The following is a 21,367-nucleotide window of genomic DNA, read 5'->3' as shown; positions in this document are numbered from 1 at the left end:
AAGATTATAAATGAAGTATATTAAAAACTAGTTCTGTGCTGCTCAATACATTGATAAATGATCTGGAAATGGACTTGGGAAGTCAGGGACAGAATTTACTGACAATACCAAGCTACTCAGTCTTGAGACTAAAGACAAAAGCTGCAAAGAGTTGCAGAAGGATATAATGAGATTGAATGACTGGGCAATAAAATGGCAAATGGAATATAACACTGATAAATATAAAATCAGGTACAATTTTATATATGCTATGATAGCTTTGGTACATATTGCCATTTAGGAAATGATTCTAGGCTTGTAAAAGATGGTTCTGTGAAAATATCCACTTCCAAACTCAGCAGCAGTCAGAAAACAAAGAATAGTGGGAGATACCAGGAAAGTACCAGATGATCAAACTGAAAGCATTGCAGTGTCATTACATGAATTCCTGGTGCATGCTCATTTTGAATACTGCAGGCAATTCTGGCTCTTCTTCTAATCTCAGGAAGGCTAAAGTGGAACTAGAAATAGCAGAAAGAAGGGAAGAAGAGTCTGTTAAAAATCCTTGACTGGATCCAGCTACCATGTTTGGTGTCATCAGCATTTCATCATTTAGGGCATCTGTGTGAACATGCCTTTTTCCCTATTGCTGCTGCTCTGAACTAGTTTGGCTTCAGAACTCGGTGAGGACGTGCAGTCTGCTGGCATGCAGAGGTGGGGTGGAGAATAAAGATGGGTAGAGACATGCGGTGTCTATTATGCAGGAGAAGTTAGCTTGAAAGGAAGATAAGAGTTTGCAAATATCCTGAGGTTTTAGTGTTGAAGGTCCTTTTTGAATAGAACATACAGTCACGAAGTCAATTCATTGGTCTTACCAAAAATCAAAAGTTTTGGCAAAGGAGGCCGGAGCTACCCTTGCTTCAGCCTGGTCAGCTTTGATGTTCTGCCCAAGGTGCATGCCCTGGCTGTCTGTGGCACCTGTCCACTGTCCCAAAGATGAAAAGCACTGTATTTGCTGCATCAGGTAACAAAATTGCATAAAATACTATTTTTTTCTGTAATACATCATCACCCATGGTCTGACACAAACATGAGGCAGCACAAGTGTAGGCTAATTTTTGTTCAAAGATCGGAGCACTTGAAAAATCTTGGAATTAAAATGAATGAGTTCTTTCAAACTTTTTAATAATTTCCAGCCAAGACAGAATGCTGATGGTTGTGTTGATTCGTTCTCACGTGCATGAGCGTACCTGGAACCAGGAGGCAGAAGATGACTGTTAGCTCCCAAATGGGGCCTCTTTATATGTCCCGGCTGCAATGTTCATAGCAGCGAGTGACAGGTCCGCAAGCAAACACCCGTATTTATCTCCTCAGGGATGCTGTAAAAGAGAAAGGAAGGAAGATATCATCATATTAGGGGCATGTGCTTCAACACGCATACAAATCTTACTGTGGAAATGTGTCTTTAACCAATTGAGGAGGAGACCTGGAGGTCAGGGGGAGGAGTGGGGAGTTATTCTACCTAGTGTGTTCCACACTAGTTGTGTAATAAGGCTTGCAGCATCTTACTTCATGCCCAGTCTAATTTCAGAGATTTTAGGAATGAAAACTCCAGAAAACTGTTATAAGAGTGGGAGATTATGCTATAACTAAGGGTTGCCATGATGTGCCTCCGGGGTGTTGGCTTAACTTTATGATGGAAGATGCTACCAGACAAAAGCGGGAGGAAAAAAGTTTGAATCATCTGTAAGACAGATAACAAGCTGGAAGAATTAAAAATATTTGAGATAACTTTTAAGGTGGCACCTTTCAATTAATTTGAAAATGCTGGCCTGTGTTCTTATGGAGATGCGTGGCCAGCAGAGAGCTCCTGATTTTCATTTTGCCCAATCTCCTTGTTGTAGAGTTCCTTCTTTCTCATAGACAATTGAGTCGGGAGGAAACACAGGTCACAGCCACTATTTATAAAACACCTTTTATTAATTAAGCTGTTGCTATTAATAGAGTCAAGCTGTTGTTATTAATAGTAGACAACACTTTCACAGTGCCTCTGCCTCCCTGCTCCCAGCACGCAGGCCATGGCTGCCCTGCCAGAGCACCATTCGGGAGTCCCGTCCCAGCTCTCCCAGGAGCGGAGGGTCACCCTGGTGTACTGGTGACAAAGAAGTCCTTGAGGGATCTGGTGCTTCATGCAGTGCCTACATACCCGCGGTCTCTGTGCACAGACAGCAGCCACCATCTCCCTGGCTGCGGCCAAGTTGCACGGCCACTGCTCATGGCCGGCCCTGTCCCTAGCCAACCCATGTGGATCTACCTCTGGAGCTTACCCAGCTGCAGAGGGCTGCCACACACAGGCCCAGCATGTACTTACCTTCTCTGTGGCCTGCTGCTTTCTGGTCACCATTTTTCCATCCCCATGCAGTTTTTAGGAACGCACGTCGTCATCCCTGCACACAGCTCCCCGGCACCGCACAGGAGAGGAGGACGGGTTGCAAGTCAGGAAACCCTGACAGCACTGGAGTGGATTATGTTAAAAAAGTCTCTTTTCTTAAGCAACCATTGCAAAGGAAGATGCAGCTTATCTGAAAAGGCAGATTCGCTGGCAATCTTGGAGAGGCCACCTCTGAAGCAGAGCTGGCCACCAGGCTGTCCTAGGAAGGCTGCCATGTGCTTTGAAACCCCTGCAGCCCTGTGGAGCAGTCGTCTAAGGTCTCGTGCATCACATCTGCTTGTCCCTGTGCCCTTCCTGTGCTGCACCGAACCCAAGGGCCCTTCAGTCCTGACAGCTGCTCTCTGAGCACCACCTTCCTTCTCCAACAGAGGAAGCAATCAGACTGCCGTTGTAAAACCCATAATGGTCTGCAGACACAAGCATGGCAACATTTGCAAGGAAAAAATAGTATCTCTCGTTAGCGCAATTGTGGTAGTTTAAAATGGGCAATGAGCTTTTGGGTATGCAAGGCTCTGTGTAATTTTCTTCTTTAAAACAACTATCTCACTAGGTATAATAAAGGAAATCTCGACTTGCTCAAGAAACAGAAGTTGTGTAACAAATTTTGGATTGTATGTATTGCGTCTCCTAAACACGAACACATACACACATGTATATAGATAAATATATCAGGAGAAGTGTGTGTAGCAGATGCAGTGTATATAATCTAGCATTCATATATATGTATGTTATTTTTATTTACTTTGTATTGATGTAGTCTGGGTCAGAGGCATGCTGGGAGAGAAGAGTGGTAACAAATGCTTCTATAATGAAACTGCCTAAGCCACCCAGTATCAGCAGCAGTTCCCGGCTGTGTTTGCACTGTACGTACATGCAACAAAGACAGCCCTTGCCCTGGGGGCCATTGCCAAGGAAATGGGCCAGTGTAAAAGAAAAGCAATATATGATTCAGTAAGACAAAGGAGCTGACCTGAAACCTCCGTGCTTTCAAAAGGTGGTTCACTTTGGTGTGAGGGGTCCATTAGATCAGCTCAGGTGTCCCAAAAAGTGCTATTGCACCCATCTAACCCACTGCGTTAATTCCAGTGTATGAGTTTTAGTGGATTTTATGACATCCTCAGTTCTCACTGTTCTGCTTGGGGGAAATTTCGTCAGGGATAAGAAAGGAATAATAGCTGCTTGACCAAAAATCTTTATCAGAGGAAAAACATTTGCAGCTTGATCTAAAAATCTCAAACCCCATAATCATTTCAAAAGAAAAAAAAAAGTGCTTGGCACCATACAATACATGAGATGAAAGCCTGTGCCTTGCCAAGAGAGCTTGACATAAGCACATTACAGATAATGGAAACAGTGTAAAAATTAAGAGGGAGGAAATTCTGAGCACCTTCTAAAAAGTTTTATTATAAACATACTTGTTAGCCTGTAGAAGGATTTATTTTTCACTGTAATGTGGTTAGAGGTGAATCCAAGTAAACAAAGTATTCAAAATTTAAGTAGACCACAGTGGCATTTAATGAAAGTATGAGTCCATGAGACAGGCTGGAAACATATCCTTTTTCTTAGACAAAGCTTTATGCAAGTCTAGTCAAATTAAATGTGATTACCAGTGCATACATTTAAAGAGCTAGCGCCAGGATAGAGCTATCCCTGGGATAACGGTTTCAAATCTGAAGTGTAGATTAGGCTCCAAAGCAGGAGTGGCAATTGGTGATATTTAAATAAACACCAGCAGGCCGGTGGCCGGTAATCCCACTGCTCATCCCTCGCTAGCCCGTGCCTCCTTGGCGAGGGTGAGTGGCAAAACCGGGTACATCCTCTGAAGCATAATAATTAAATGGGCTGAATCCTGCACAGCCGGGCGTTCAAAATGCAAATGCTGCCGCTTTTTTAAATTCAGTGGAGAATTTATTAGCCTTTTATATAGATAATCAGACGCAGTGGAGGAGGGATAAAGGGTGAAATTGAAGCAACACTGGCAACCCAGAAACTGTGGGACAAATTGGATTGGGTTGCTTCATTCTTGTCATGGGATAAGACTATTTTAGCTGCTGCGGTTGGTTTAATTGCCTGGCCTTAGTTTTTTAAGTGGGTGAAAGCACTGGAGCCTTGTGTTGGTCCCTTACTTTTTGTTTTCCCACTCACTCCACAAAGGAAGGCAATGAAAGAAAAGGGGAAGCTGGCCACTGTTCCTGGCCCGCCAGGAGCACAGGTGCTTCTCTGCAGCCTGGAGAAGTCTCCAAGTGTCCCACACGGGCAGCTTTTGCTTTGCAGCAACCCCACTCACCCACGGACCACCCCGAGGGGACAGATGGGGAGAGGGAACAGCACTGACTCTGGACAACTTCTCCTCCCAGTTTTAGGCAGGTGTTTTACTTGGGGACCAGTGTTAGACCCTCCCCTCCGGTGTGCCATTCCTCTTCTTCGACAAGGCTGCTCAAGAAACTCCTAGGGACTACGGTGAGCTTATCAAAATATGAGCTGTGTGATAGGTAAAGCCAATTGTGTCACCAAGCTGAAACTTTCCAACACTTGCCTTTATTAGATGCTGGGTTTGTTTGCTTTTGAACTCTGAAGTTGAACTATCCAGGCTGAAATCGTCCATGTGATGGATTTCCTTTATCTTCTGCTGAAATCAGTGACTTCTAAGAAAGTATATTGTTTTCCACTTATTTAGAAGAATTATAAAACATGGAGAAGCTCTAATGCTTTCCTACTAAATATGGCTTTAAATTCAGCAAAGGGCATGTCCTCTGCATGAGATAATTTCCACTTGTTATTCCTGTGGAAAATATGTGGATGTTTGGCTGTGCAGTGAGCCTGGAGATGTCCGAGGAATGGGGAGCTGGAGGAAGAGCATCCAGCAGAGGACACTGAGTAAGACAGGAGACCCTGGGGAGAAAATAAATTGGCGATCATGTTATTAAAGATTGTAGCCATGATGCATGTGGGGAAAGGACAGATTTAGGGTAACACAGATAGCATTAATTCTGACGCTTCCTAGGCTTTTGCCTGCTTGAGTTAGTAGACTTAATAAGGTTTTTAATGTGCGTATGTGCATGTAAAGTAATGGGTTTTGACTATGTCCCTTTAACCTGGTAATCCTGTCCACAATTCACAATACCCCGGCACAAAATACCACTCAATGAAAATAACTGTTGTGCAAAGTGAACCCTAAGACATAGCTGAGGAGCACACAAAATTGCAATGCAAAGTAGGCTTTTGGTGTTACTGAGAAAGAAAATAATCCATGTCACTAGAGGTGGGCTGCTTTTTTGGAGCTTATTCTCTCTTTACAATTTTCCTTATAGCTATGTCCAATGGTGTTTTCAGTGTATGTGCTTAAGTGGAGGGGAGAAAACTGTTCACTGGCAGTCTCAAGAACCTACGATAAAAACATTCTTCCTGGTTTGTCAGTTACTCGCTTTTGTTACTTCTGTAGTCAGCTCTATCTTTTGCTCCTTCTTAGCTTTAAATTTTCTTTTGCTCACCTTGCCTGTACACAGATACACATACAGAACAGGCCAGTGTCCCCTCTCACAGTGTCAAATTCAAAAAACAGCTTTAAATGCTTCCAGTCTTTTGCAAACAGAAATAGTAATTTGAGTCACAGCAATAAGTATTAAACAAATAATTTCCTATACTGAGCTACAATAGGTGTTTTCCTCTCTACACCTGTTCTAATTACTCAGTATTATTCTTATTGCTTATATAGCTTTGATGGGTTTTAATGTGCTTAAGATGTTTCTCCAGAGTATTTTCCTAGATTCTGGTGAGCAGAGTTATTTTATGTTTGGTCCTTTCGTCTTCTTAGCATCTTATTACTTTATCAGTTAAGATTTTATGAGCAGTCCTATCTTGCTAAAATTTGCAAATCAAATTCCTTTTAATTTAAAGGAGAATGATTTGATGGTAGTGTCTGCTGGGTTCAGTTAAAATAAATCAAAACACACTCAGTGTAGCTGAAATTGTCCTGAAAGCAGAAAGGCAGTTGCACTGTAAATCTGCGGGGGTGGAGGTGATGAATTACACCGCGGAAGAAAATGAAAACCAGATGGCACTTGCCAAACACCAACACAGTGCAATTATGCAGAGTGGAGACATAACCACATAGCACGTATACAAACCTGTTACCTACATCCTCACCAGACTGCTGGGTGGAGTGAAGTTTGAGGTTTGTTAAGGTGTCTGGTGACATCGGGGTTTTGTGAGATGAAGACGAAGCAGAAGCTTGGGCTGAATGAGCCCAGGGTAGAGATGAAATGATGGACGGACGGTTTGCCAGGAGGTCCCCAGCACTGAGGGCTTTGCCCAGAACTGCTGCACGGTTTGGAGCGCCGGTGGGGCAGGGAGCTGCTGGCTGCTCCAATAACAAGGGGGTTGAAGTCTGAGTTTGAACAGCATGATCTTTCCCACTGCCTTTACTACAGCTCAGGCATCGCTTTGGTGGCCACAGATAGTTTTAAAACCACAACTTCAGATACGTTATGAAGCCAAACCCGGTACAGGAGGAATCCAGACCTCATATAGGAGGAGAAAAAACTTGTTGGAAAGATTAAAACCCTGACTGCACTGCAGCCAGGAATAAAATTGTCACTGACAGCTACAGCAGAAACAGGATTTCGCCCTGTGCAAATACACCACTTTTTTTGTTGTTGTTAATATGACCCCACTTAATAGGATCATGACAAACACAAGCAAACAACCTTGTGACGAGGGACTGACAATAGAACTGGGTTGGTTCTGCTGCTCCAGAGCATCCACAGTTTACAAGCTGAGGAGCGGAGCTGTAAGTGAACGGAAGTTTTTGCACAGTGAGTTATTGCTTATTAAATGTTGTTGTTCGAATTTGCTTGCAACTTTAAAGTAGATTTTCCAATCAACAGATGAGTCATTCCCCTAATCCTCTTTATTTTGCCAACAGACAAGCAAAAAGACCCAGCTGATATACAGCTTGGCATATTGCCATTTTATGATTCAATTTACTATCATAATAGTTTGTTGTTCTGCTTTGTTTCTGTGAAATTGATGGATTATAATAATGATTTTGCATATTGTATTTCTCTTTTACTCCTTAGATCTAGAAAGGTATTTGGACCAGTTTTCCTGCAAGTGAACCATGGTAGGGGCATGCCATTTTTATTTAGAGATACCTAGGTTAATCTTTATTATCAACATCTGCTATTAGCAACATTAAAGAGGAAAATCAATTTCCAAGAAAATCTTTCTGGCCACTTTCCCATCAGCTAAAAGGTCATGGCACCGCCGAGTTAAAACCTCATCATCTCTACATGACTATTCTTGCTGGGTTTGTTCCAGTTAAAATATCTTGTGATATGGTCATATGAGTGCTTTATGATTGAATGAAGCAATTTATAGAGGATATGTCCCCTTTGGGTGGAATTTTCCACCCTGCAGCTGAGATGCAGTAACTGACAGCTCGCCTGGTACAAAGGAAGGTACAAATTGAAACAGGAGAGGCTAACAGATCATGTAGGTATGCATTTGTAGGGGTTCTGCCATGCAGTGGCCCTGCAAAGCGCTCAAGGTGAAAAAGTTTGGTCCATTTACATTGCAAAACTGACCCCTCCTTCAGGTCAGGTGAATGTTGCGTGTCGCAAGACAGAAAGATTCTTCTTGGTGAGAGATTCCAGATGAGATCTCTCATCCACCATGTTTTGCAGGCAAAGGTCTAATAGATCTGTCAGCTATTTTTCTTGCAAAATCCTCCTGCCAGAGGTGGCTAGGGGCAGGCATGGCAGCGTGCCTCTGCCTGCCAGCCGGTGCTGACCTGGGATGTGCAGCTCCTGACAGCTGCCCTGATTTATACCCGCCTGATGCTCTCCATGGGAAAACAATGTTTGCTCTTTCCTTTGGGGACCTGGAGGAGAGTTTGTATTCCAGTATCTCGGGTTGAAAGGCTAGATGGCGAAGGCTATGTCCACACCGTTAAAAACAACAAAATCAACAGAGGGTTTGGTCCCTCTCCCTGAGTGACATGGACTGTCTCACACCCACACTGCCCAGGGCATGTCCCTTCTGTAGCACACCCGCCCCATCCTCTCCCTGGATGTCCTTCGGGACCCTGCTGGTGCCCCTCCAGTGACAGAATCATGATTTGGAATGGGTGTGTGAGGGGGGTGTGTGGTTTTTTTCCTTCCTTTTTTTTTTCATTTCAAATGTCCATTTGAAATAATCCAAGGTTTGCGCTGCAGCTCTGAATGCCACGAACCTGCAAGTGGGTGTTTTATTTGCACCAGTGTGTGGTATGAAGACATACGTCAATGATGGAGGGTCAAGTCCACCCATGGTGCCTTCTGGGAGGAGCTACTGGGGAAAACTCTCCCCAGAAGCATGCCTGGGCTTTGTCTTGGAAAAAGCTCATTGGAGTGGTCAGGCCAGCCCGTGAGCAAACCAAAAATTCAATCCAGTGCTCAGGCTCGCTCCTTGCCCCACATTTATTTAGCAGTACTGGCATACCAGGAGTCAGCACCTTATTTTAGCCAGAACAATGTAATCAAATGAGCAGAAAGGGAGTGACACAAACCATATCCAACACTGCACACACTCACTCCCTGCCAGGAAGCAGACATTCCCATTGGATGCTGTTAGTTTAATCCAGAAAAAGAATTTAAAAAAAAAAAATTATATAAATATATCTATCTGGCAGGGAAGGAATCTTACATCTCTCAAGTCAAAGTGCCTCCTGGGACTTCTCTCAGGGAACTCAGCGCATGCCCCACCTCCTGCTCAAGGTCTCATCCAAAATTATGGTTTCATCTTATGCAAAACACCCTAATTTTTGGCATGAAAATGAATACTGCAGCACAATCATGGAAATTCCTCTCTTTTTAATAGGATTTTCTGCCTGGCTAATATATAAATTTTCTTTCAAATGAAAGCTGCCTCTGAGTCTGGGATTCCAGCCCAGCCAAGAGAAAAGGAAACTCCAGAGTTGTTCTGTTCTCTCTGACAATGATCAATGCTGCTGAGTGACGTGTAATGGCAATATCATTATTTATTTATTTATTGATTTGCTGTCGTTACTCTCTGTTGCACTACTGCCTCTCCCCATTGGTTTAAAAGGAATGTTACACTTTGGGTTGGTTTTTTTCCTCCCAGTGCTTTTGCCACCCACTTCTTTTATTGTTGTTGTTGTTGTCTCCTGTCTTCTAGCCATGAGGACAGTTTTCTGCCACCATCACCCTTTATCTGTCTCAGACTTAGCTCTTGCAGCCCTTTTGCCCTAGAGGTGGGTGAATGGATGACAGTGAATGAAAGCAGGAGGGCTGCACATCCAGGCAGAGTAAAATGCTGACTTAAACAGCATTGCTTTAGACAATCAACGTTTCTTACAAGTTACCTTACTGGTCACAATCTCTACAGGTCATTGTTGTGCTGTGTAGACAGCAGCTCCTCAGACAACAAATATGTATTTTTATTTATCTGTGAGGCAAGTAGCACAGCAGCGGCACTTCTGAACATAGATGATAATTCACTTCTGGCACTGTCTTACGCTGTGTTAATATGAAAATGCAGTGCTGATTTTGTTTGTTTGTTTTGTGCAAGGAGATTGATGCTAAATTTCCCCCTGCAAATCCAAGAGGATCGTTGCGGTTTAAGATAATTGCATAGCTTAGCATAGTTGTAAAACTGCAGTTGATTCTGGCACTGAGAGCCTGCCTTTGATGTGCCTCAGGTTCATCTGCTGAAATTGAGTGCCAGTTTTTCCAACGATCCATCATTTATTTATTTATTTAAATTTAAAATCATCAAGATCGCCTCCCAAGTCTCTACGGACCTGCCATAATAAATTATGCAAGAATACCATTAAGTTAAACCTCAGCAGTTTAGTCAGCCAGCCTTCTACCTTCATTGTCAGCTGGAAAGGATGTGTCTACCTCCTCTGAAAACTCTCTTACATAAATGTCTTTTGCGGTGTGCCTGGAAAGTGAGCAAATTTGATGTCTTCAAAAAGAAGAGAGGAACAATTTCCAGAGCCATCAAATGTAGCACTTTGCAAGTGCTGTGCTTTTCCCACTTTCTAGGTCCTAGAGCTTCTGAAGAGAGGCCATTTCTTGGTGTTTCAGGCCCAGTCCACAGAAGACTTCACTGTGCACACAAAACTGAGTGTGTGAGAGGATATGACACCCTTCATCCAAATTAATGAACATGGAGAATAAGTAAAATTGTAAGGGAAAACCACAGATGTTTTCTCTCTGCTTTCCCAGCCAAGCACTCCAAGCAGACTCTGAGGCACTGAACACAGCCCCTGAGACACCAATACCTTATACTCCCAAATATTCTGCATGGATTTCAGCTGTTACACTGCATGAGGTGTGTTTCCGGCATCTAACTCTGAGGTAACCATCATATGGATCACATTGTCAGTGTTCGTGCCCAAGAGAGAAGGACAAATGTGCCTAATGAGACACACATGATGAAAACTGGCTGAAGAGGATGCTAGCAAAGGAAGAAGAAAGTTATAAATAAAGCAGTCTTAAAAAAAACAGTTCAATTATTTTAACTAGGACATCTCTGTCGACGTTCTAAAGTCCTGCTTTGTCCCCTAAATAACCTCCCAACCTCCCAGTATCTTATTTCTTTCTACTTTTGCCAGTGCTGTGGCACAATGGTCAACTGGCACAAAATGACCTACACTCATTCTATTAAATTCCGTTACCCTCCAAAACACATAGCCACATCCAGTCTGCCTAATGGTGCTGTTCTTTGACCTGTAGTAACTCTTGTGCTCATGAATTGTCTGGAAAATTGCTTGTGGGCCCAGGCCAAAACCGTGCCAAGGACTCTTTGCAAAAATTTGGCACAATTTACACAATTTCAGTTGCACGCAGCACCTTCTGCAATCAACAGAGAGCAAGAGGCTATGTCCAGCCAAGGATGCTGCCTATCCAACAAAACTCCTGACTCGGAGGGTCTCAAGATCCATGGCTGAACCTGGGCTTGTTGCCCACCTGCATCTTTGGTCACCTCAATGGCTGTACCTTGGGATGGACTTTAAGAAGAGTCCAAGCAGAAAATGGGCCCAGCACTAAATGGGAATAAAGCACCCTTCTGAAATCTGGTTACTAAACACTAAAAAGGGAAGGGTAATGGAAACTTGACTGAATAGAAGCTAGACTTTAGCGAGATCCCTAAATCCCATTTTTCCAGAGCTGATCTTACAATACCAAGCAATGCAAAATGCAATCACTTTCAGAAATAAAGGAGTTATATTCTCTTTCAAAATCATCCTCTGTAGGCTTCAGCCAAGGCCACATCCCAAATGGGGAGCACTGTGGGGTTCTGATTTTCAGTGTTTCAGTAAAGACGTAGCTTCATGGGAATGCTAAACACCCTGGGACCAGTATTGGTTATTGTCTCATGTTGGAAGGTCACTTACCCTCTTCAGTATTTTCTGAATGAAAGACTCCTTAGAATGGGGAAAAGTTAGAATGGGGCTGTAGACTGTTCCATGTACTCAGGGATTTCAAAATCGGAAGCAGTAGCAGGATCATCTGTTAGACATCCTATTAGCCGTGCCTATATCTTTCCATTTCTAACGTGGCTTTGTTGAAGCCTCTAAAACAACTCAGCTTTCAAAGCTTGCAAGAGTGCTAAAAGATTATTCAAGGATCAGGGAGCACAATCCAGAGAACTGAAGTGGAAGAGTCTGTAACTGGTTTTGAGGAAATTACTAGCATGTGTAATTAAATCACATGTATACATGCTATATGTTTCAGCAAAGTTGGACTTAAGTTGCTTTTCTTCTTGAAAGACAACAGCTCCATCTTTCCCACAGGTGAATGCAATTTAGATATGTTCAGAGGTAAAGCAGACACAGCAGCTGCAGGTTTAATTAAACGTTTGCCTAACCACGTAAAAAGACAGTGATATATCTTCATAGCATCTGGCAGTTTAACCATTCGCTAGTCATCCTATAATTAGCATGCTGGTGAATTTAATAGAAGACTGTTCTAATGTAGTGCCAGATGGTCCTTCTGACTGACAAGGGGAATGACAATTTCTGTCATGTTTACTTCAAGGGTAGCAGAACAGTCAAAAAGATCCTTCTTAGAGCACAACGCTGATGAAGTAAGAGGTTACGTTGTCTGTCTTTGGAAAGCAATGGCTTTGAATGTTGCTATATGAAGTAAGCATGATTCATGAACCTCCCATGAAAAGTTTTGCTTGGCCTTCCTTGTTTATTTCTCATGTTTTGTAAAGACATAAGGTTGCTTGCTGTGTTTGCAGAAGAGCTTTGTAGAAGTCAGTGCTAGCATCCCAAGGTCCTGTGGGACAGGAGGAGGTGGGGGACAGAAGGGTAGTACAGAGTGAGGTCTGCTCCACAGCAAGGCCTGAGAGTTGACCCCTGACTGTCTCAGTGGAGCTTTAAATTAGCCCAAACATTAGACAAGTGACTCTTTGCTACAGCTCCATTCATTAGAGAAATTAACTTTTAGAAAGCAACTAGTGAAATGGCAAGGAATGAGGAATATCTATGTAGGAGAAAATTAAAAGGCAGAGATGTTTTTGTTGCTGACAAATGAAGACAATTATTATGTAGCCAGTGGAGAATTTCAATAAACTTCAGTATTGTTCTGAAGTTTATAATAGACTTTAGTGGAATTACTAGTCAGACCATAGCAATCTCATTATCAAAGGATGTCTTGTAACTAAGAACCTCTGGGAGAAGATACCGTGCGTGACAGATAAATCTTTGTCGTTCTTTCATTTTTAAGCTGGATGCAGCCTGGTAGGCCTAAGACTCCTTCATGACAGATATCAATCACATTCCAGCTGAGCTCCAACTAATGTTTTGAACATTAAAACTTGCTGACTGGTTTTCATTCAGCCTGTCTCCATACAGTCTCTTTCTCTTAAATAATAAAACTTTGATTGATCCATCCATCTATACTGTCAAAATGTCAGTGTAGGGACTCCTTATAGACTGTTACCTTATCAGCATGAGCAACACACTCCATAGTAATATCCTAAATCCCCCTCTACAAAGAACAACTGCTTTTAAAGTGATGCTCTTTCAAAATGTATCCACGCTGGTAGAGATCTCAAACTACTTTTATAGGCTTCTGCAGTGATCCTGACCAGAAGACCATTGCACATTGTGGATTAGCGATCCGTGTCACAGTGAACTCGCAGAGGCGCACGTACAGCATCACCTTCAGGCCTGTGCCGTGCTGCACCTCTCCCTCAGTGTGGGGCAAGCTCGGTCGGGTGATGGTCACAGAACAGCCCACAGGCAGCTCCCACTCGGCACCAGCGATTACACACCTGCATGGCCTTGCCTTTATCTGACAGTGCAGCAACAAGTTCTCATGTGAACGTCCTCTCTGTTTGACAGCAGAAATGATGAATGGAGTTGTTTTCTTATAAGAAAGCCTATAAGAACACGAATGCTCAGAATGGGCTAATCCTTCCTACCGATGGGGTCTGCACGGCATGCTGCGTGTGAATGGGAGGCCTGTCCGGTGCTGCGCAACTCACAGTTCCCACCATCTAAAGGGACGTAAGATTAACTATACTATTCTTTTTCTTTATACTGTTAGTTCTAATAAGTAGTATTTTAAATGATACTTTAGAGAATCCGGGTGCCTTTCTTACTGGGATCATAATCTCCTAGTGCAAAACATTTGCTGCAGTCAGCAGATCCCGGTGAGAAACGTCTTTCTGGAGAAAGGATACCGGAGGAGCGGGAGCCCGGGTGGCTGCCTGGCCCCGCACGCAGCGCCGCGGGAGCTGCAAGGGGCAGCGCCGGTGTCTTCTGCAGTGGCTTGGGAAAGCGAGGAGGCGTTGCCTGGACGCCGCACTCCGGCTGAAGCACTGCCGTGTCTCAGAACGCGTGGGGAAGGGAAGGGAAAAGCCGGGGAAAGAGCGCGCTATGTTTGCTTCTGCCTGAAGCGAGCCGTCCCGGCCAGGCCCGCAGCCGGCGGGCAGCGAGCGGCGAGGCGGGGGCGGCCTGGGAAGGGCACCGCGGCGGCACGGGGCGGCGGCCGCGGCGGAGGTGGCGGTGGTACGGAGGCCTCGGCAGCTCCGCGGACGATGAGGGGACGGAGGGGTCGGGAGGACCGGCCGCCGATGACTGCCGAGGCGAAGGGAAGGGGCCGCCGGCGCGGTGCGCCTGCCCTCACAGCCCCATGCCCCCCAACCCGGCCGGGCCGGGCCCGTCCCGCACGGCGCACACGGAGCGGGGGGGCACCAGCACCCACACGCTCGCTTGTAATACACCGGGGCTGGCAAAGAAACGACGGGTTATGGCTCTGGCCAGCAGTGGGGCGGGGGTAACCCTAATTAATGGAAACCCTCCTGCTACCCCAGGAACGAACAGACAAATGTGAACAACTGGGGGGGTGGCAGGGTGGAAGAATTGTAGACTCACGGAATGGTTTAGGTTGGAAGGGACCTTTAAGGCAGCAACAAGGTCTCCCTGGAGCCTTCTCTCCTCCAGGCTGAACAACCCCAACTCTCTCAGCCTGTCTTCATAGGAGAGGTGCTCCAGCCCTCTGATCATCTTCGTGGCCCTCCTCTGGACTCGCTCCAACAGCTCTGCATCTTTCTTATGTTGCGGGCCCCAGGTGGGGTCTCATGAGAGCAGCGTAGGGAGGGAGAATCATAGAATCATAGAATGGTTTGGCTTGGAAGGGACATCAAAGATCATCTAGTTCCAACCCCCCTGCCATGGGCAGGGACACCCTCCACTAGACCAGGTTGCCCAAAGCCCCATCCAACCTGGCCTTGAACACTTCCAGGGAGGGGGAATCCACAGCTTCTCTGGGCAACCTATTACAGTGCCTCACCACCCTCACAGTAAAGAATTTCTTCCTAACATCTAACGTAAATCTACCCTCTTTCAGTTTAAACCCATTACCCCTTGTCCTATCACTACACTCCCTGATAAACAGTCCCTCTCCATCTTTCCTGTAGGCCCCTTCAGGTACTGGAAGGCTGCAATAAGGTCTCCCCAGAGATGTCATGCGAGACAGGCTCAAGTGCTTTGCAGAAGTCCAGGTAGATGATGTCTGTCACTCTTCCCTTGTCCACCAACGCTGTAACCACATCATAGAAGGCCACCAAATTTCTTAGGCACCATTTGCCCTTAGTGAAACCTTGTTGGCTGTCACCAATCACCTGCTTATTTTCCATGTGCCTGAGTGTAGTTTCCAGGAGGATCTGCTCCATGATCTTGGCAGGCACAGAGATGAGACTGACTGGTCTATAGTTCCCCGGGTCTTCCTTTTTTCCATTTTTTAAAACTGAGGGTTATATTTTTCATTTTTCCAGTAACTGGACTGCCAGGACTTCTCAAATATGATGGAGAGTGGCTTACCCACTCCATCCGCCAGTTCTCTCACGACCTGCGGATGCATCTCGTCAGATCCCATGGACTTGTGTACCTTAAGGTTCCTTAGATATTCTCAAACCTGATGATCTCCTACAGTGTGCGGTTCTGCATTCTCCTAGTCCCTGCCTTTGCCTTCTGTGACCTGGGCGGTGTGGCTAGAGCCCTTGCTGGTGAAGACTGAGGCAAAAAATTTGTTGAGTACCTCAGCCTTCTCCATGTCCAGGATAACCAGGTCTCCCATTACATTCCAGTGGGGGTCCACATTTTCCCTCATCCTCTTTTTATCACTGACATACCTATAGAAGCTTTTCTTGTTGTCCTTAACATCCCTGGCCAGATTTAATTCTATCAGGGCTTTAGCTTTCCGAACCTCATCCCTGGCTGCTCGAACAATTTCTCTGTATTCCTCCCAGGCTACCTGCCCTTGCTTCCACCCTCTGTAGACTTCCTTCCTGCATTTGAGTTTGTCCAGGAGCTCCTTGTTCATCCATGCAGGACTCTGGGTGGTTTTGCCTGACTTTTTCTTTGTTGGGATGCATCGCTCCTGAGCTTGGAGGAGGTGATATTTGAATACTAGACAGCTTTCTTGAGCCCCTCTTCCCTCCAGGGCTTTGTACTCTACCAAGCGGATCCCTGAAGGGGCCCAAGTCTGCTCTCCTGAAGTCCAGGGTAGTGAGCTTGCTGTGCAACCTCCTTGCTGTACACCCTCCTTGCTGCCCTGAGGATCTTGAACTCTACCATTTTGTGGTCACTGCAGCCAAGGCTGCCCTTGAGCTTGACATCCCCTACCAACCTATCCTTGCTGGTGAGAACAAGGTCCAGCATGGCACCTCTCCTCATTGGCTCCTCTATCACTTGGAGGAGGAAGTTATCATCAATTCATTCCAGGAACCTCCTGGATTGTTTGTGCCCTGCTGTATTGTCCCTCCAACAGATATCAGGGTGATCGAAGTCCCCCATGAGGACCTTGTGAACGTGAGGCCACTCCTGTCTGTCTATAGAAGGCCTGATCCATTCGGTCTGCCTGGTTGGGTGGCCTGTAGCAGATCCCCACTATAATGTCCCCTGTCCCTGCCCTCCCTTTAATCCTGACACATAAGCTCTTTGTTGGCTCCTCATCCGTCTCCAGGTGGAGCTCCATGCACTCCAGCTGGTCATTGACATAGAGGGCAACGCCCCCTCCTCATCTGCCCTGCCCATCCTTCCTAAAGAAGCCTGTATCCTTCCATCCCAACACTCCAGTCACAGGAGCCATTCCACCACATCTCTGTCATGCCAATAAGATCACAGCCCTACAGGCGCACACACGTCTCCAGCTCCTCTTGTTTGTTCCCCATGCTACGTGTGTTTGCGTAGAGGCATTTCAGTTGGGCCCCCAGTGAGGCTGACTTACTGGCTGCAGGGGCTGGAATTCCCTTGATGTACTTTCCCAGTGTTTCCCTGTTGGTTCCTATTATCTCAGGAGCCCCTGGCTCATCTCCGCTAGACTTCAAGTGTGCTGCAGTGTGTCCAGCACGTCTCTGAGCAACAGGCTGAGGGCCCTCACTGGCACCCCATCCCTCCAACCTTGGCATGTCATCCCACAACTTGTCCTAGGCAAGCCTGATCTTATCCCCCTCCCACTTTGAGCCTAGTTTAAAGCTCTGTCAATGAGCCCCGCTAGCTCCTGGGCAAAGACCCTTTTTCCCCTTTGAGAGAGGTGAACCCCATCAGAGTTCATCAGGCCTAGTGCTGTGTAGGCCATCCTATTGTCCCAAAACTGGGGTTTGTTTACCCATTGTGGAATATGCCAATATACACACAGAGCAGAGGTATTTTATTGTATATTTGCACAAATATGGGTGTCTGTCCCAAGGCAGCACGTCAAAGCTTCAAATCAGTGGTTATTTATACCCAAAACATTAACATATTCATCTTTCTAATACATATGTATTGTTATTCTATGAAATGATTGGTTTAGATTTCTTCATCTAGCTTGCAAACTAGAATGCATGCTCAGTTTTCTCCACCTTTATCTTTTGAGTAGGTGTTATAATTGGGGTAGGTGATCCATGGGTCAGTGGTTGCAATTCCCTCTGCCAGAATTACCTTTCCCCTAGTTTCCCATTACTTTTGGCAAGTCCAAATAGTTCTTCATGGTTTACTGACTGAACTAGTAATATATCAGTTAAACTTCAGCTTTTAACAATCACAACCTACTTATCAAACAAAGGTACATTATTTGTTTAGATATTTCTTGTATGACCTGAGACCAGCAGTGGTAGGGCTACACAATGGAGTTTTGCAGCAGCATGACAACTTGATTCATATCACATTTTACATTTGGTTTTACTGTAACAATTCCATTGTCAAAAAAACCAAAATTGTGGTGGTAACACCAGCCATGAGGCCATGTGTTTATGGACTGTGTCCATCTGTTCCTCCCAATGTTGCTGCCTGCAACTGGAAGGAGGGAGGAAATAATAACCTGTGCTCCAGATTCCCTCGGTAACTGTCCCAAGACCCTGAAATCTCCTTTGATTGCTTTTGCACTATGCATTGTGGTTTCATCACCACCCACATGAAGGAGCAGTAGTGGGTAGTAGTCTGAGGGCTGTACCAGACTGGGGAGTTGTCCTGTCCCACTCAATGGGTTAGGGTGAGGTTAACTTTTTAATTTTCTGCGCGGTAATCAGGAGTAACAATTACTTTAGAGGTTCAAACAAATCACAAATTTACTTAAAACTCAGCAGAACTACAAAACATAGAAGCTTGGCAAAAGTTATAACAATACTTAAAATGTAGCGGAACTATGAAAGATAATGGCTTAGCAAAACTTGTAACGATATTACCCTAATGTGCCAAAAGTCAGAGACAAAGAGAGTGGCAGAGAGGAAGAGAGAAAAAGAAAGAAAGAAAGAAAGAAAGAAAGAAAGAAAGAAAGAAAGAAAGAAAGAAAGAAAGAAAGAAAGAAAGAAAGAAAAGAAAAGAGAAAAGAGAAGAAGAAAGAAAGAAAGAAAGAAAGAAAGAAAGAAAGAAAGAAAGAGAAAGAAAGAAAGAAAGAAAGAAAGAAAGAAAGAAAGAAAGAAAGAAAGAAAGAGAAAGAAAGAAAGAAAGAAAGAAAGAAAGAAAGAAAGAAAGAAAGAAAGAAAGAAAGAAAGAAAGGAAGGAAGGAAGGAAGGAAAAGAGAAAAGATATCACCACCTTTGGATCCAGTGATGTTCTCTGCTCATGGTTGTAGTCCTCAGGTGGCGGGCACACGACGAGAACTTATGTTTTATAACCCCATGTGCCTGCCCCATAGGTGGGGGTCTGTTATCACTGAGCAGGTGCAGTATGTGCTCAGGAATGTTCAGAAACATTCTAGAAATGAGTCAGTGGGTTGTGGGGGGTCTTGGGGGTCTCACTGTCCCCTCACTTTGGGGCTGACCAAGTGAGTGATGATCTTTCACAGGCACACGCGTGAAGAAGACAGATGGTCTTTGTTTGCATGTTTCAGGAATAGGAGAGTGGGCTCACAAGATGTTATCCTGCATCCGCAGGTTCCGTTCTTGGTCAACATTCCTTTCTCATCAGCCCATCCCTGCCCATGTCAAGACGGGTGTTTGCAACATTCACTTGTTATCAGAGCTTTACACCACCCCATGGCTCAAACAGACATCTTGACTTCTTGGAGGTAATCTTCTAGGGTGGTGATTCTCACATAGCAAACAGAGGGAGAAAGGAGAGAAGAAAAGGAAGAGATGGCACGGGTAATCATACAGTGAACAACAGTTATGTCAATCATTAAAAATATGAAACTGACAACTAATGTTAGTCCTATTTTCATTAACCATGCCCCCCATCCTGTGAGTCCCATGGCCTGTAGCAGACCCCCACTATGATGTCCCCTGCCCCCGTGCTTCCTTTAATCCTGACCCATAAGGTCTCAGTCAGCTCCTCATCCATCCCCAGGTGGAGCTCCATGCACTCCAGCTGGTCATTGACGTAGAGGGTGACGCCCCCTCCTCATCTGCCCTGCCTGTCCTTCCCAAAAAAGCCTGCATCCTTCCATCCCAACACTCCAGTCATAGGAGCTATCCCACCACGTCTCTGTAATGCCAATAAGGTTGTAGCCTTGCAGGCACACACACGTCTCCAGCTCCTCTTGTTTATTCCCCATGCTCCGTGCGTTCGTGTAGAGGCATTTCAGTTGTGCCCCCGTTGAGGCTGACTTATTAGGTGGAGTGGCTGGAATTCTTTTGATGTATCTTCCCAGTGTTACCCCGTTGGTTCCTGTTGCATCTGGAGCCCCTGGCTCATCTCCTCTAGGCTTCGAGCGTGCTGTAGTGCATCCAGCACATCTCTGAGCAGTAGGCTGAGGGCCCTCACCAGCACCCCGTCCCTCCAACCTGGGCATGTCATCCCACAACATGTCGCTGGCAAGCCTGATGTTCTCCTCCTCCCACTTCAAGCCTAGTTTAAAGCTCTGTCAATGAGCCCTGCTAGTTCCTGGGCAAAGATCCTCTTCCCCCTTTGAGAGAGGTGAACCCCATCAAAGTTCATCAGGCCTGGTGCTGTGTAGGCCGCCCCATTGTCAAAGAACCCAAAGTTGTGGTGGTGACATCAGCCACGGAGCCATGTGTTTATGGACTGTGTCCACCTGTTCCTCCCAGTGTTGCTGCCCTCAACTGGAAGGAGGGAGGAAAATATTACCTGTGCTCCAGATCCCTTCAGTGACTGTCCCAAGACCCTGAAGTCCCTTTTGATTGCTCTTGTACTACGTGTTTCAGCTTCATCCCCACCCACATGGAGGAGCAGTAGTGGGTAATAGTCAGAGGGGCATACCAGGCTGGGGAGTTTCTTCGTAGTTTCCTTAACATGGGCTCCAGGGAGGCAGCAGACTTCTCTGAGAGGAGGGTCTGCCCTGCATATTGGGCCCTCTGTATCCCTCAGAAGGGAGTCCCCTACAACTATAACCCGCCTTTTCTTCTTTGTGGGGGTGATCATGATACGAGGTGCGGGCCTTTCTGGCCTAGATGCTACCTCTGGTGTAGCTCAACTATTGTCCATATCCTTCTTTGAATGGCCTTCCACAGCTAGAGCCTTGTACCTGTTGTACAGGGGTACATGGGAGGATGAGGTGGGCGAGGTGGAGAAGGTTCACCTGCCACGCCGAGCACGGACTTGCTTCCATTCACTCCTCCCTTTGAGGCTACTGCCTTCTGCCTGGCAAGGGGAGGATACAGGGTCCCCTTCACCTTGGTTTTTGTCTGTTGGTTGTCCCTGTTTCTGCCTCAGGGAGGGCAGAGCTTGGCTCCGCCAGTCTATCTCTCTCTCAGCCTCTCTGATGCTCCTTAACCTTTCCACTTCTTCATGGAGTTCTGGCACCAGGCTGAGCAGGTCGTCCACCTGGTCACACCTCACGCAGCCAATCTCACTATTGCTATCCCCTACCAGTGCCAAGCTCAGACACTCCCTGCAGCCTGAGAGCTGGGTGGCTGCATGTTTTTGCAGCAGCTCTGTGTGGGTTGCCACATGCCTTCTGGCAAGCATAGAGGCTAGAGCTTTCTGCCGAGTGGGTGCCATGGCTAAACTCTTTCTGTGAGAGGGTGATG

Source organism: Grus americana, chromosome 1 (assembly GCF_028858705.1).
Source record: "Grus americana isolate bGruAme1 chromosome 1, bGruAme1.mat, whole genome shotgun sequence".
NCBI lineage: Eukaryota > Metazoa > Chordata > Aves > Gruiformes > Gruidae > Grus > Grus americana.
This window is presented reverse-complemented; position numbering follows the sequence as displayed.